Source organism: Sceloporus occidentalis, unplaced genomic scaffold (assembly GCF_023333645.1).
Source record: "Sceloporus occidentalis isolate IW3139 unplaced genomic scaffold, rSceOcc1.0.p SCAF_2, whole genome shotgun sequence".
Taxonomy (NCBI): Eukaryota; Metazoa; Chordata; class Lepidosauria; order Squamata; family Phrynosomatidae; genus Sceloporus; species Sceloporus occidentalis.
The window spans coordinates 266,500,618-266,516,554 of NW_028316982.1; the positions used below are offsets into that span (position 1 = coordinate 266,500,618).

Consider the following 15,937-nt stretch of genomic DNA (forward strand, 5'->3'; position numbering starts at 1 on the left):
GCATCGTTAGCATGTAACTCTACATGTGCAGTTATGCTGTATAACTCCAGTGTACAATATTGGCCAATAAATGCCTTTCCCACCTGATGTCACTTGCCATGCAGGGAATGATTACCTTTCAATATAACCACGAGCCTTCACCACATATTAAAGTATGTAATAGGAGATAAAGTAACAACATATTGTAAATAATACAGACCAAGGGTATCTATGATATAAAAGCTCCCTACTTGTTCAACTAGTTCTTTATATTGAGTTTCTGTGTGCATGAATTAGCTATCATTCCAGTCTAAAATCTTTCCACTCTCTAGGAGTTCAGTGTTACCCAACATAAGCTCTTCAGAGAGAGAAAAAAAGCATCAATTTTACCTGCTGGGTTGTTTTCTGTGCTTCTCAATCATGCACAGACCACCCAACTGTTATGACAAAAGTCACCATATAAATGAGGTAGAAAAGCAGTAGCCAGGAAGACAAACTCCCAAAGTCATGCAAAATTAATTTTTGATAAGGTTTCAGGGAGTTTATATTATGCCGTCTAATGATTTATTACTATTTGAATCTTGCCGTTCCTGTAATTAATATTGCTGGATGCTTATCTGTTTAAGGGAGTGTTAATTATCATAATGCAAATATAGAAGCATCCATGTCATTTCAGGTTCAGCCATTTTGTGGCAAGCCAAAAAGGAAGGAGGGGAAAAAAGGGCTCCATATTCAACACCTTTCTCGGTGGAGCATTCACACTGCATGACTCAGTAAATGTGCACCAAAGGTAGAGTGACTGAATTAATAAGAACAGCAGGGGCTGTGACTTTTCAGCCTCTTAAGCCAAAAATAAATTATTGGAATGGATTTTGTTACTAATATTGTACCCAAGTTCTGTGTAGTGCAAATTGCACTGGCAATGGATTTGAAATGAGGTTTTTTCATGCGTATTTGTAGACATTCCCAAAAGAAACAAAGAAAGAAAGAAAAAAGAAGAGAAAAGGGTCCCAACCTCAGTTACAGGACTTAAACTGTAGGTGCTAGGCAAAAACTATCTGGTAGAGATAGAGTTCGAACCTCACTTGGACTTAAAACGTAAGCACTTCTGAAAGATGCCCATCCAAACTCTATTTAAAGACTCCAAGGATGGAGAGTCCACCACCATCAAAGGCAATCTATTCCACTGTCAAACTGTTCTTATAGTTTTTTAAAAAAGGTTCTTCCTAATGTTTAGATGGAATCTCTTTTCTGTAATTTGAATCTAATGGTTCATGGTCTAGCCTCTGGAGCAACAGAAAACAAGCTCGTTCCATCTTCTCCATGACATCCCTTCAGATATTTAAAGATGGCCATTATGTCACCTCTCAGTCTTCTCATCTTAAGCTAACCATATCCAGGTCCCTAAAAATGATTTTGGAGTATTACAGATTATGGAATATCCCAAATAAGGATACTCAACCTGTAAATAAATAAATATTATTTTAGAATGGTGCATAGCTATTTGCAGCTGGCTTCAGTGTTTCATTTGATTTATTGTAATGGCAGGAACTGTGCATTTCCCATTGCTCCATGGCTACAGGCTCTGGACCTCTTTTATTGATAGGGGACCTCCAAACAAATCTTGTCAAGAAAACCCCATTATAGGTTCACATTAGAGTCACCATAAATCAGAAATGACTTCAGGGATGTAGCCGGGGGGGGGGGGGGGGGTCCATAGGGCCCAGACCCCCCCTTCTGTTAGATACAATGAATGGTGCATGCTGCTGCGCCCAAGCCCCATTATAATGGTGGCACTTAGTCTGGACCCCCCCTTCCCAAAATCCTGTCTACATCCCCGATGACCTGAAGGCACACAGCAACAACAAACCAATTTGTTTGGTTCTGAACTTGGGTCCACCATCTTGGTTAAGCACCATGGATAGCTCATTTTAAATTCAGATTAAAACCCAGAGCAGACTCACTGCCCTACTGACTTGGTAGTGTTGACATTCCTTGTAAACTCAGTGCAAGATTTTGAATGCTCAGCTAAATTCTGCGTTTCTTTGCTTCTTTGATGACTACAGATTTAATTCATCTGCTCATTGCCTTGGGACTGTAATGAAGATATGATGCAAAATAATCCCCAGTGTGGTCTTTACACATATAAGATTGTTGTTATATAACCAAACTAGATCAGTAACTATTCTGAAATCTTTTTCTGCCAAGACAGCAGCCCGTTGTTATTTCTGCTGTTACTATTTTTGGTATGTTACTGTTTCTCACAAGAAAAAAATAACTTTAAAAGGCTGACCTCTTGGTTATCTCTTTTTCATCAGGTAAACTGCAATTAACCCATGACCAGATTAAGGCTGCATACTTCAAGACTCATTTGATGGATTATTCCTAGATATTTCCAACAGGTAAATAAATGCACATGGTTGATTTTTAATGTCATTCTAATGTGCCCAGTGATGCTCTTGTTCATTTTTCCGTGGCATGAATTCTGAACTTATTTATTTATTATTTATTTAGGTATTTATATCCCGCCCTTGAACTTGGCCTTGTTAATGTGAATGTGCAAACATGCCGTTAGATATGAAATGTGTAAGAAATGAGATAGTTGCATAGGGGCCATTCAGTTCCAACAATATAGAGAGAATGTTACGCAATGGGAAATTTGCTAGATGGAACCTCCATATAGAATAACAGTATACCTCTGACTTCCAGATGTTGCAAGGAAATAAGAGTACAAACATATTGCCTGCATGCTTCACTTTTTAAGTTCTCTCTCACACACAAATGTCTGCCTCTCTGGTGTTGTTAACTTAACACTCAATTACATTCTGTGCTCTACCTGGATAATTCTTATGAATTTAAAATGCTTAGGCTCCACGCCAAAAATGTTAAAAATGTGTATATTCAAAAGTTAATATATATTTTAGTCTACATTTTCACCCTACAAGAGGCATTTTTGCAAGCAATATTACCCAAGATGTGGCTGTCTGTACTCAAAGCTAGTGTACACATTGTGACAGTAAAGAAAAAAGAAAAAGAACTGCTTTACAGAATTTGCAGAAACACAAACACTGAAAGCTAGTTGTGTTTCCATGTGGGGGGTGCAAATTAGGTCAGTTTGCATTAAAATGCAAACACACACACCCCCCCCCCCCAATTTTGAATTCTATTGGAGGGGCCCTTCCCTGTGTCTCACTAGTAGGGGTGTACAGGTAGAGTCTCCCTTATCCAAAATGCTTGGGACCAGAAGTGTTTAGGATTTCAGATTTTTTTTGGATCTTGAAATATTTGCGTATGCATAATGAGATATCTTGGAGATGAGATCCAAGTCTAAATGTGAAATTCATTTATGTTTTTGTATATCTTATGGACATACACAAGGGATATACACAAGGGATACATAGGGATGTGGTGGATTAGTAATTCTGACAATCATAAAGTTAGATGGTTGGCAATTTGAGGCCGAAGTATGGGGTGAGCTCCAGTCACTAGTCCCAGCTTCTGCCAACCTAGTAGTTCGAAAGGATGCAAATGCAAGTAGATAAATAGGTACCACTTCAGTGGGAAGGTAACCGTGTTCCATACAGTCATGCTGGCCGCATGATCACAGAGTAGTCTCTGACAACGCTGGCTCTTTGGCTTAATAACAGAGATGAGCACCGCCTCCTATAGTCGGTTATGACTAGACGTTTAAATCTTATACAAATAGCCTGAAAGTAATTTTATACAAAATATTTTAATAGGGTTTTGTTTTTGTTATTTTTGCATGAAACTTAGGCCCAAGACAGACAAGCGACAAGGAGCATGCCCGCACCAATTCTAGGGTTTGGGAGTGCGCAGCAACCACATGCTCCCGAACCCTAGTCCATATGGCGGCCTCCTGTCCATACGGGGACCGTCATGATGATGCCAGCACGGCACCGGGTCCGCACACTGGGGCCCCATGCTTGTGTCATTGACGTGACACAGTACACCCAGTGCCCATACGTGCCAAAAAGAACCCGCTTTTAGGGGGTTCTTTTTGGTGCAGAAGGAGTCCGCATGGTTTGGTAGGTGCGGGCTCCTTCTGGAGGGAAAACGAGCGGCTCCAGACCACCCTTTTGGGGTGGTCTGTCGAACCCCAAAGTTTGTGTACACTGAACCATCAGAAAGCCACCCATGTAGACAATTTAGGATTTAGGAATATTTTGGAGTTTGGAATTCTGGATAAGGGAGACTCAACCTGTAATACATTGTAGGAGGACATGGAGTAGGGCAGTGATGGTGAACCTGTGGCACACATGCCAGAGGTGGCACTCGGAGCCCTCTCTGTGGGCACACATGCTGTCGCCCTAGCACAGAGTTTGCCAGAGTTTCTTACTAGAAAGCCAGAGGGACATGGCACTTTGCAATAAATAAGTGGGGTCTGGGTTGCATTTTGGGCACTCGGTCTGTAAAAGGTTCACCATCACTGGAGTAGGGCCTTCTCTGTGGTGGTACCCCCATTGTGGAATACGCTCCTCTTGGAGATCCAATTGGCTCCAACTCTGGTGTCATTCTGGAACCAAGCCTAAACTTGACTTTTTATTTGAGCCTTTGGACCTAATTGATTTTCTCCAGTTTGCACATGTGCCTTGATTCACATTATTTTAAATTGCTTGACTTTAATTGATAAATAATTCCCTATATTTATTTTATTATTTGGGGGGGTTAAAATTGATTTTGTTGTAAGCCACACTGAGATCATCACAGATAGGGCAGAATACATTGTAACAAATTAAATAATTAATATTTTTAGTCCTTCTGATTAGCTGTTTTTGTTAAAAAGTGTTATTAATATTATTTATTAAAGAGCTGTTTGAGTTTGTTCAACTGATTTTGTCTCTTACATTCCCTGCGAGGGAAATAGATGGGAATTTAAGATATTAAAATCAAACAAATAGTGCAGAATCAACCAAAGTGAAGGCTTTCCTCCACCCACAGTTCCCTTTTATGTTATTTCTTCCATCCTAGCAGTATCTCTAAGCCTTAAAATCAGCATTTCTGGACATAGCTAACAAGCTGGCTACTTTCAATTTAGCATTTCACCAATTCCCTGGTGGGAAGCCTCTCTCTTGACAAACCACTAGCCAGAAAGACATGCTTACTGGCTCAGGGTCTTAAGAGGAGAGGTTTGGTCACTTAATGTAACATAATTCTGATGCTTTACATCTGTCAAACGTTGTAAGGTGTAGGCCTCTAAGAATCTGTATGGCTCATTGCATCCTCCCCTTCCCTCGATGATCTGGGTAAACATCTGTTCTTTCTCTTATTGATAGCAGCTTCTTAGTTGGTTTGGAAATGGCCTTTATTTCCCTCATTCCAGCCAGTCAATGACTGAAGAGACAGAAATCTTTTGTGCACAGACTCCTCTTTGTCTCCTGTTCCTCCTGGTTAATAAGGTCAGGTTTGTGCAAGGGTTCTTTTTTAAAAAAGAACTTGGTTATGGTTGGCGGAGCATAGGAACGAAGAGTGTGAGATGTGAGATTCCACAGTTCAACTCTTGCCTCCGCCTCTGAATTTCTAGGTGGCCTCCGGCAAGTCCCACTGTTTTCTTCAGCACAACCTCACTACCCCAGCTGCAAAGAAGGAAGTATAATACTGGGCTTTCTCACTGGATGAGAAGGAAGGTGACCCCTCTCGAATCCCTTTGGCCCAGGGTGAGCAGATGTCATAACTGCAAAGGAGGATAAGGCATTGTAAAATGTAGAACATGCAATAAAACTGTAAGACATTACAGAATAAAAGCTAAAAACACTAATATAAATTCATGCTTCTTAGTCATGCTCAACATGGAGGACATTTTGGAGTTCCTCCTGGGCTGACAGGTAAGACATGTTCTGGCAAATGAAGACATCTGACCACCCTGCTTTGGCCTCCACTGGAAGCAAATGTGTTACTCTCACCCCATTTCCTTCTGTCCTTGATCTCCCCCAATCCTTGAGATGTGAGGAGTCAGTAGACTATCTCTTCTTGGACTTTTATATGCTGCTCTCCAGATGTGCCCGTTCCTTGGCTATTTTGCCCCATTTATGACTAGGCCTCACTGTTTCCACAGGCCAAATAAAGTGCCCTCCCTGCTGTTCCCACAGTGACAATTTCAGATGATGCAGCACCCAAACACCAGTTCTGGCGCAAACTTTCTGGATGATGTGCAGCCAGTTCCCCCTTAAAAATGGTATTTCTGCTGGTAGTAAGGTGTCATCTGCATATCTTAAATTGTTGTCGTTCTTTCCTCCAATTTTCATGCCACCTTCTTCTGAGCCTAATCCTAAACCTGGACCTAAGCCATATAAGGTTTTATAGGTCATAACTAGCACTTTATAACTGTTGCCATAAGGGATCTAAGCAGGATATCTCATGAATAATATAGATAAGAACCTGTATGTAGTATTGAATTCTCATATACAGGGGCTTTGTGACCTTCTGTTACAGGAGTAGAATACATTCTGCAAAATACCCTGTGCAACATAGCAAACAGAACTGGGGCAACAATGGTGTTATGTTTACACACATACATACATACACAAACATACACAGAGCAAGCCAGGCCTGCCAGCATGTCTCTAACTGCATTTTATCTGTATCTCCTAGCCATTTCTGATGTTGTTTTTCTTTTGCCACATTCCCCAGCGAATCCCTTCATATAGTTACAATAAGTAGAGGATATGATTTCACACCCTGCAAAGAATTGATGTATGTGAATGACGCAGGGGCAAAGATCCAGTCATTATGCTGTTTGGAAGAAAAGAGATAACTTCATGTTAGAGTGTAGGTAATAGACTTTTCCTCAGCAAACTACATCTGTCACCAGATATTAATGAAAAGTGCAGTGGTGGTTATCGGAGTCGGATCTCTGCGACAAAACAGTATTTTCCCCCTGCTTTTCTTTAGGTATAATAACGTGCCACAGTTCTTATAGCACCATCCCTCTGAAGAGAATCTCAGTATTTTGACAAATGTTAGTGAATTAGCACCTTGCCTCACGCCCTTCAAAAATAGCTAACTATTACTTCCGCAGTTTAGTAAACTTCAATGCTAAGGCACAGGTACTTGCTAACTTGAGCCAGGGTTGGGCCCAGTGAACGAACTGATGGTGCAGAGGAGCTGAGGCTAACCAGGGGCACTTTCACACTATACATTTACATGTCATTCAGTATTTAAGAGATGGAAACCAGGTCATATGTGGCCAAGCAGCATCTGAGTGCGTTCAAGATGGCAAAAGTTATTAATGGGGAAGAACATATAAACTAAGAGAGGCTGCAGCAGTTTGCTCTTACATGAGCCTACAGGGAAGGGCAAGTTTGTGCTCCGTCTTCTCCCTGCTGCCTTAATTGAGAGCCAACTCTTTTTGCTACTGAACTCAGTTTGCACCAAATGAATTAAGCCAAGGAAAAAAAGAGGAAAGTGGGAGGAAGAGAAAGAAAATAGGAAATTTTAAAAGCAGCTGAAAAGATAGATTAATTGGGACAAATTGACAACATGAAAACACTCTCACATGAAAAATTGGGACAGCTGGAGGTTATGCAGTTATAGCACTATGTTGTAGTTGTGCACTTTCAAGTCATTTCCGACTTATGGTGACCCTAAGGCCCAAGGTTTTCTGGGGCTGAGAGTAGGTGTCTCACCCAAGCTCACCCAGTGGATTTCTATGGCCAAACAGGGAACAGAATCCTAATCTCTAGAGACATAGTCCACTGCTTAAACCACTACACCATACTGGCTCTCTTTAGCATTATGACTCAACTTTAATTGTCATGGTTCCACCCTATGGACTCCTGGGGTTTTTAGTTGGGGGAGGCACTAGAGCTCTCTGGCTGTGAATTCTATACACCCCTGCCTACACTACAAATCTCATAGGATGTAACCATGGCAATTAAAGTGGAATTGCAGCACTATAACCCTATAGTCCCCAGATGCAAAGCAGATTAGTAATATGATATGGGAACTCCATGGTAGAATAAGACATAAATACAATAGATTTATGTGTGCGAACTCACACGCACATGTATAGAATGAGATAAATGTAACCCGTAAACTGCATGCATCCCCCAGCCCCTTTTCAGTGGCCCTTGAAGCCCTCCAGGACATGCTCTAATCCCCCAAAAGTAATACTTTAATTGTACAAATGAATATGGATGCATCAAATAAGTTATTTGAACTTTCAGCATATTGTGTCAGGTTCACAAGGAATGTTAGTTGTTCCAGGCAGTGAAGGCTGGTGGTACCCATATCAATGGAGTGGTGAATCCACAATGGGATTTATGTATTTATTTTTCTATCTGTTTATTTAATATCCTACATTTCTCCCAATATGATACCCAAGACACCAATCTTCAGTTAGGTTCTATCCTCCAAAGTGGTTCAGAGCCTTGATTCAGAAACCTAAATACATCCTTTAAAGTTCAGGTTAAAACTTGGAGCAGATTCGTCACCCCACTGACCTGAAAGTCACCAGTCATAACTTAACCAATATGTGCATCTTGTTTGATTGACTTGGTGCATATAGGTTTTATTTGTATGCTGCATGTTCTAAAATAGCAATTGTAATGGCCAAACTGTTTAGAATTCAATCATGAGATAGGCAAAGAATGCATCCCTTTAAGATTCCTGATAGAAAAATGATTTGCTTTTCTCCCCTATCTGTCAGTCAGAGAAGCACAGCAATGGCAAAATCATGGCAGAGAGTAAATAGTCATGGAATGGACCATTGAACGCATTCTGGGCCTCCAGCAGGAGAATTGGTGCATGGAACCAGGGAGTATTTCAGATGGTCTTCTCTGGCATGCAAGAGAGCAAAGCTATCCTCTTCACAGTGCAGTATACAAATGCTGGAGCCATCCCAGACATGAATTTGATTAAATTTGCAGTTTCTAATTAGATACTAATGGAGGGGAAGTAGGCTTTGGGGCACATTCAGCAGAGCGTCCAACCTTGCAGGGAAGCCAAAAGCTTTCCAGAGGAGGCAAGGGACTCTGAAAACATACAAGCTGCTCCCTATCTTTTAAACACTGTGAAAAGACGGCCTGGATTCTATCTGCATTTGTTCTAAGAGAGAAGGAGAGGGGAAAAACAGGGGCATAGACCTTCTTACCCCTTTCATTTATTGCTTGCATGAAGAGTTCTGCTATCTGCATCCACTCCATCAGTTCTCAACATGTCTTTGTTTTTCCAAGAGACTGTGAGTAGGGCACCATCTTTCGCACTACTTGTTTATAGCACTTTCATTCCACTTTACATGCCGCTTCTCAGGGAATGTTGTTGACTTGACAGCCCTACACCTAATATTTGTTTGCATGGCGGTCTTGTCTTCCTGTCAGCATTGGGGCCCTTTTGCGTGCCACGATTATAGTGCTATGATCCTACTTTGATTACCATAGCAATAATCTATGGCATCCTGGATTTATAGTTTGGTGGGGAACTTGGAATTCTCTGCTAGAGAGCTTCCGGTACCTCCCAAATTACAAATTAAAGGATTCCATTAGTTGCAGCCTGACAGTTAAACTGGGTTCATACTGCTACAGTTACACACACACACACACACACAGCTGAAACCTGGGAGAAAACAAGAAAGGAAGCCTGACAGATCAGTGTATCCCCTTTCACACTGCACAATTGTAGCAGAATGATCCCATTTTTAGCAGTTCACAATTTAGCATGATCACAGTTTCCAAAGCTGACAGATTTAGTCGCAAAAGCGATGGAAACAATCTGATACATACACACACACAAAATATGTATCCATCCATCCATACATACATATATGCACATTCACACTTGGAGATGTGTGTGTGTGCATGTGCATAAACGGGATAGAAACAATTTCACACACACACACACACACACACATATGAAATTGTTTCTATCCCATTTATGACTAAATCTTTTCATTTTGGAAACATTTTATTAAAACAAACAACATTTTCATCCATCTTTGATAATGTTTAATAAAGAATTGGGCATTTAATGGTAGGATTCCCCCCCCTCCTCCCATATGAAAATAGACAGACAGGCAGACAGGGTTTGTTTTTGCCCAAAGTGCACATTCCCTGTTGGGGGGCTACTACATGCATTGAGGGGCTAGTACATTCTGTTCTCAGGCTCTCCCCATTCCAGAGGACCTGCAAACTACCTCCACCCCCAAATACAACAGAAGCAAGAAGCAAATGGAAGCACCAAGTATGTAGTCAGTTCTGGTCACCAAAATGGCAGCTACTGTATGTTAGCCATGCAGACTTCTAGAGCTCTGGAGAAACTGTAAATGGGGCAGTGTACCATTTGGACTGTGAGAATTCAGACTCCTGCTCTAGAAAGTCCATTGAGAGACCACTGGGGCCCTCACAACTCCAGTCACTTGCCCACCCCAAAATACACTAACCCTTATAACCATAGAGTTGGAAGAGACCCCAAGGGCCATCCAGTCCAACCTCCTGTCATGCAGGAAAACACAGTCAAAGCACTACTTGGACCTATCTTCCTCACAGTAAGTGAGATGGATTAAGCAGCAATTCTTGGACAGGGGTTATGAGACCTCAGAGAACATAGAATAGAGACATGTGCCTCCACCCAAACCTCCACCGTATCCAGTTCATGAATGGCCTCTTTAAAGGAAATCAATTAAGGATGCTTCCCATCAATACCATAAAGTCATGTGCAGTATGAGTATGGTGACTCATTGTGTTCATTTTCAGATCCCCAAAAGACAGAAGACCATCACATAAACAAAACAACTATATAACAAATACCAACAACCAATAAATATATTTATAGCAAATTTGAAGATAGAGGAATGAACAATATCCATATCTGCTATTATAATATTTATTTGTTATAAATATCTTGGGGGAGAGCATTTGTTATGTACAGTGGGCCCATGTTATCTGCTGCCATTTGGTTCTGGAACCCCCCCCCCCCCCCCCATGGTACCAAAATCCGTAATGTTCAAATCCCATTGTTGTCCCCTACACAAAAACTCAAGGTTTGCTTTTTGGATGCATTATTATAATTATTACTATTATTATTGAATATTTTCAAGTAATGGATGGTGGAATCTGTGGATGCAGAATCTGTGGGCATGGAGGACAAACTGTATCTGTTTTGTTGATGAGATAGTCTTGTGTGTTTTTAGATTTGTGGCTGAGACCCTGCCATTTTGTTGTTGGCCACCCATCACAAGTGATGACTTAGCAGGTTATGATCTCCTGCATTTTCCTAGCTGTCTTCCCCCTGTGGCTGGAAAAATGGGAGTTGTAGTCCACCACACCTGAATTCACAGGTCAGAGAAGGATAGTCTCAGAAGCTATGAGCTGTCAAGTTCTGTAGAATTTTCCATGATCTCTCGGGATTCAATGTTTCACAACCTCAGATCACCCGTCTTGGCTATTTATTTCAACAGCTCTGTTCTTTATATAGTATTCCATTTTCAATTGGTGGTGAATATCTAGGAATTTATTTAGCAAACATTGATCAACTGCAAAAGGATGCTCATCTTAAATTTGGAAATGGAAAGCATCCAGAGCTTAATGGAAAGAAAGAGACGGGTCTCATCAGAGATAGATTTAGACAAGTCTCCCCAGGAACAGCTCAGCAGAAATATATTTAAGGATGTTGTGTGTAACCCATTCATGAGCTTGCACTGAAGCCAAAAGAGTTCTCTCACTCCTTAAATCAAGCAAGTGCTTTGAGCATTGCTATAAGTAAAGGAGCTTTTCCTAACCTAGCAAAATTCAATGACATTGTGAAGTCAGCAAGAGCGTTCTTGCATGTGAAGCTTTACTATGGCTTTCCCGTATTTCCAAATCTAGAGTCATTATGAGCATGTGTTTCCTGCAGAACAGAGCCTATCAGTAAGGGACAGTGACCAGTGCCTTTTATTATGACAAGCAGCACTCCTAGCAAGTTCAGAGCTTAGAAGTAACTAGTTATTTGTAACTAGTTACCTTTTTCAAGAATGAGTCAAAATACTGTTACTTTTTCTGCCCATAATGGGCAGAGCTGTGATTCATTACTTTTCAGTGTAAAGTAATAGGGTTTCTAACTTTTACTCATCACTGAATAAAGAAGCGATGAGTATATTCTGGCTCAGTCTGAGCAACGGGAGAGAGAAGAGGAAGGATCACATGGGCGGTTGCTTTGCAGGAGTGTGGCGCATCTAGTGAGGAGCAGAGAAACCAGCAACAAAGAAGGCTAAAGAGAAGGAGGGCAGGAGGGAAGTAAATTGGAGAAGGAAAAGACACACTGAACTGCACTAGAGACTCAGGTTAGCTGGAAATTTTGAAATGCCCCCAAAAAGTCAGTTTTAAAGTTAACATGCTTTTTCTATACCTACTTCCTCCACTCTGCTCTGTCCCTAATGAAAAAGGCTGCTGCAGCTGCTAAACAGAAACAGAAAACTGTGAGTGCAGAGATGTATAGGGAAGACAGAATTGCCTTTGTGACTGCTCCAAACAGTGACATGGGTGTGCACTTGGACAGGATGGCTTGGTCTGAGCTGAGAGAGACAGTTTAGAGGAGGAAAGTGTTCCTCTGCATGTCTGAGGTTTTATATGTAGAACAACTATTTTGGCAAAGAGAGACAAGGAGAAAGTGGGATTGAGTGACTGACTGCTTTGACAAGTTGACCAAAGCATCTATGTACCATGTGTATGTCAGCTACATAAAATCATAGAATCATAGAATCATAGAGTTGGAAGAGATCGCAAGGGCCATCCAGTCCAACCCCCTGCCATGCAAGAAATCCAAATCAAAGCATCCCCAGCAGATGGCCATCCAGCCTCTGTTTTAAGACCTCCAAGGAGGGAGACCCCACTACACTCCGAGGGAGTTTGTTCCACTGTCAAACAGCCCTTACAGTCAGGAAGTTCTTCCTAATGTTGAGCTGGAATCTCTTTTCCTGGAACTTGCATCCATTGCTACAGGTCCTAGTCTCTGGAGCAACAGAAAACAAGTTTGCTCCCTCCTCAATATGACATCCCTTCAAATATTTAAAAAGGGCTATCATATCACCTCTTAACCTTCTCTTCTCCAGGCTAAACATCCCCAGCTCCCTAAGGCATTCCTCATAGGGCATGGTTTCCAGACCTTTCACCATTTTAGTCGCCCTTTGGAAGAAGATAAGTAGTAGCAAAATCATTCAAGCCAATGACAAGTAAATGTACAGCATCTTTCTATATTTAGTAGTCAAATATGTCCTTTGCTAGCGCTGCATCCACACTGCAGAAATAATCCAGTTTGACACTGCTTTAACTGCCATTGCTGAATGCTATGGCATTCTGGGATTTGTAGTTTAGTGAGACATTTAGCTTTCTCTGGCAGAAAGCTCTGGGGCCACAAGAAACTAAAAAATCCCAGGATTAACTCAGGGGTGCGGATGCAGCCACAGTGGCCCAGTCTGCTACAGGACCATTGCTGTAAAGGATTACTTGGCATTGTGTTGGTACCCCCAATTTTAAGTCACAAGGATGCATGTAGATGTCTGGAATGTTACACATTGCCACTTGGGTTGACAATGGGAAATAGTGTCATTTTTCTTTTTAGGGCTGTTGTATTAAATGTCTCTTGGACTTTTAATTTACTAGTAAACACTGTCATTGTGTGCTGGAACAGAATTATATGGTTTCCTCCATTGAAATCCATTTAAGTCATTTTCACAACACTCGCCTCTGCTTGATCCACATTGGCTTGCCAATTTCTTAAGGGCAGTGACTGGGCAGGAGTTCTCTTTCTCTTTAATAACCAAAGAACATACTGTTTTTATTTTAAAAAATAATCAGTGGGAATGAAGAGACAAGAACATCTTCCCTGGGGATTATTATCTTGATTCCTATTGTCACAATAAAGGAAAGTCCACTTCTGATTGTCCCACTGAGAGATTCCAGACAGTGCTTGGTGAAATGTTGTACTTGGATGAATTATTAGAAAGAAGCCAAGATGCCCAACAGAGTCACTTTCTGAGTTTTCCAGTGACATACCACTAATACACTTTTGCTTTAAGGGGTTTTTTTCCACCCTGAAAAAGACAGATGGATAAGGGTCTGTTCTGCACTCCAAACCCGGCATTTTTTTTTTTTCATATCTTAGGTGTTTTGACTTCTCTCCAAAATCCCACAGCAAGCATGGGCCTAATAGTCCAAAGAAGATAGTTTTCCAAATTATGCATCTTTCTTTCTGTTCTATGGGTCCTCTGTCTCTACTGAAAAACTTGCTTGATTAATCAGAGCTTAGGAAAGTTACTTTTAGGGCAACAACACTTGCCTGAGTCAGCAGAGTGTGGTACTCCTAGTCTACTGAAGTTACCTCAAGTAAGAGATATGCTTTCTTGTTATTGCCATTGAATCATAGAGTTGGAAGGAATCCCAAGGGTCATCTCATCCTATTCCTGGACAGTACAGGAATCAACAACTAAAGCATCATTGACAGATGGCCATCCATCCATCCTATGTTGAAATGCCTCCAATGAAAGAGAACACACCATCCTTCTAGTCGTGTAGTGGTTTGAGCATTAGACTATGTCTCTGGAGATCAGGATTTGATACCCCACTTGAGCATAAAAACATACTGGGTGACTTTGTGCAAGTCACACTCTCAGCCTCAGAGGATGACAATGACAAACCACCTCTGAATAAACTTGCCAAGAAAACCCTGTGACATGTTCACCTTAGAGTCACCATAAATCAGAAACAACTTGAAGGCACACAACAACAAGCCACATGTTCTCCCTAGGCCCTGTCTCCATGGGCCAAATAAAATGGCTGTCCACCCCCCCCCCCCCAGTTCTTCTTAGCAGTGAGACTGGACAATGCATGACCCAAAGCCCAATTAAGGTACAAACAAACTAGATAATTTTTGGCCCATTCAGTGACAGAATCAGGGTATATACCTTTGAAACACATTTTTAAAACTTGCATTTTACTTTGAATCTTCCTGGAAGATCTGGAGCCCTTTCTTTTGATGCCGAACAACTGTTTAAAATGCATCCAGCACATCTGTCTCTGCTGCAAGCTGCTTGCTCTGAAGTCAAAACAAGGTGCCCAGCCATGGGCATCAAGGCTGGGTACCTCATTCTGACCTCAGAGTGAAGCGACCCACGATGGCAAGACCTGTGTGTGATCAGTCACCCAGTGTTGGAAGGAAGGGCCTTTGTAGGAGTAGAGGGTCAGGGCAGCTGCAAGGCCAGGATTATCTGGACTGCCTATGGTCAGTGCACACAGGACATCAATATTCTTTTTTGTAGTTTGAATCCATTGGACAGAGCCTTATCCCCTGGAGCAGCAAAAAAGAAGTTCAATCTATCTGTCCCATGGCTATTCCCCTGCCTCTGGCAAAGAACATGGACAATTACTTTTTAACTACAGCTCTAAGAACCTCCCAGACAGTTGACTTTTGCATGTAAGCAGAAATATTATTCTGTTGGTATTTAAACAAAAACCCACTCATATCCTGATCTACCACGTGCCTGATGTAGTTCTGTGTAACAACTGTGCACATCCTTCAGTCTGCTGAAAGATGCAGTTGCCCAGACAGCACCCAGTGATCAGTGAGTTGAGTATTATGAATACATATGTGTAAATATGTGGAATCCCAAAGGAAATCTCCTTAATGGACTAGGGTGCCTTGTCAGTCTGTACAACTGCATTGTGCAGGGTACTTTACAGAGTGTTGGGGTGGAGAGTATTTGAAGACATGTCTGTGCCCCAAAGAACTTAACATTGACACAGAGGAAAGGAAACCATGGCGGGAAGGAAGGAAGTAAACAGTGCTGTGCTTCGGAAAAGGTTTTGGGACTATAGCTCCAAATATCCCCACAGCATGCCGGCTGGAGGAGTAGAGGCGTTGTAGCCCAAATAAGTAGTAGTAGAATCTTTATTATGGTCATAGACCAGCACAGCCCAAGCAAGTAATATTTCCACCTTCTGGGACAATTGTATGAATATTTCCTTATACC

General features: G+C 41.5%; 1 protein-coding gene across 6 annotated transcripts in view; it reads left to right on the top strand.

The window, feature by feature from the left end:
- The window catches only part of LOC149320104 (teneurin-4), a 793,050-nt gene that overhangs the window by 292,942 nt on the left and 484,171 nt on the right, over nt 1-15,937 (top strand). For all 6 annotated transcript variants that reach the window (XM_089512941.1, XM_089512942.1, XM_089512944.1 and 3 more), the window contains exon 3: nt 2,298-2,381. The gene's annotated coding sequence lies outside the window, so the exon portion shown is untranslated. The remainder of the gene's footprint in view (nt 1-2,297; nt 2,382-15,937) is intronic.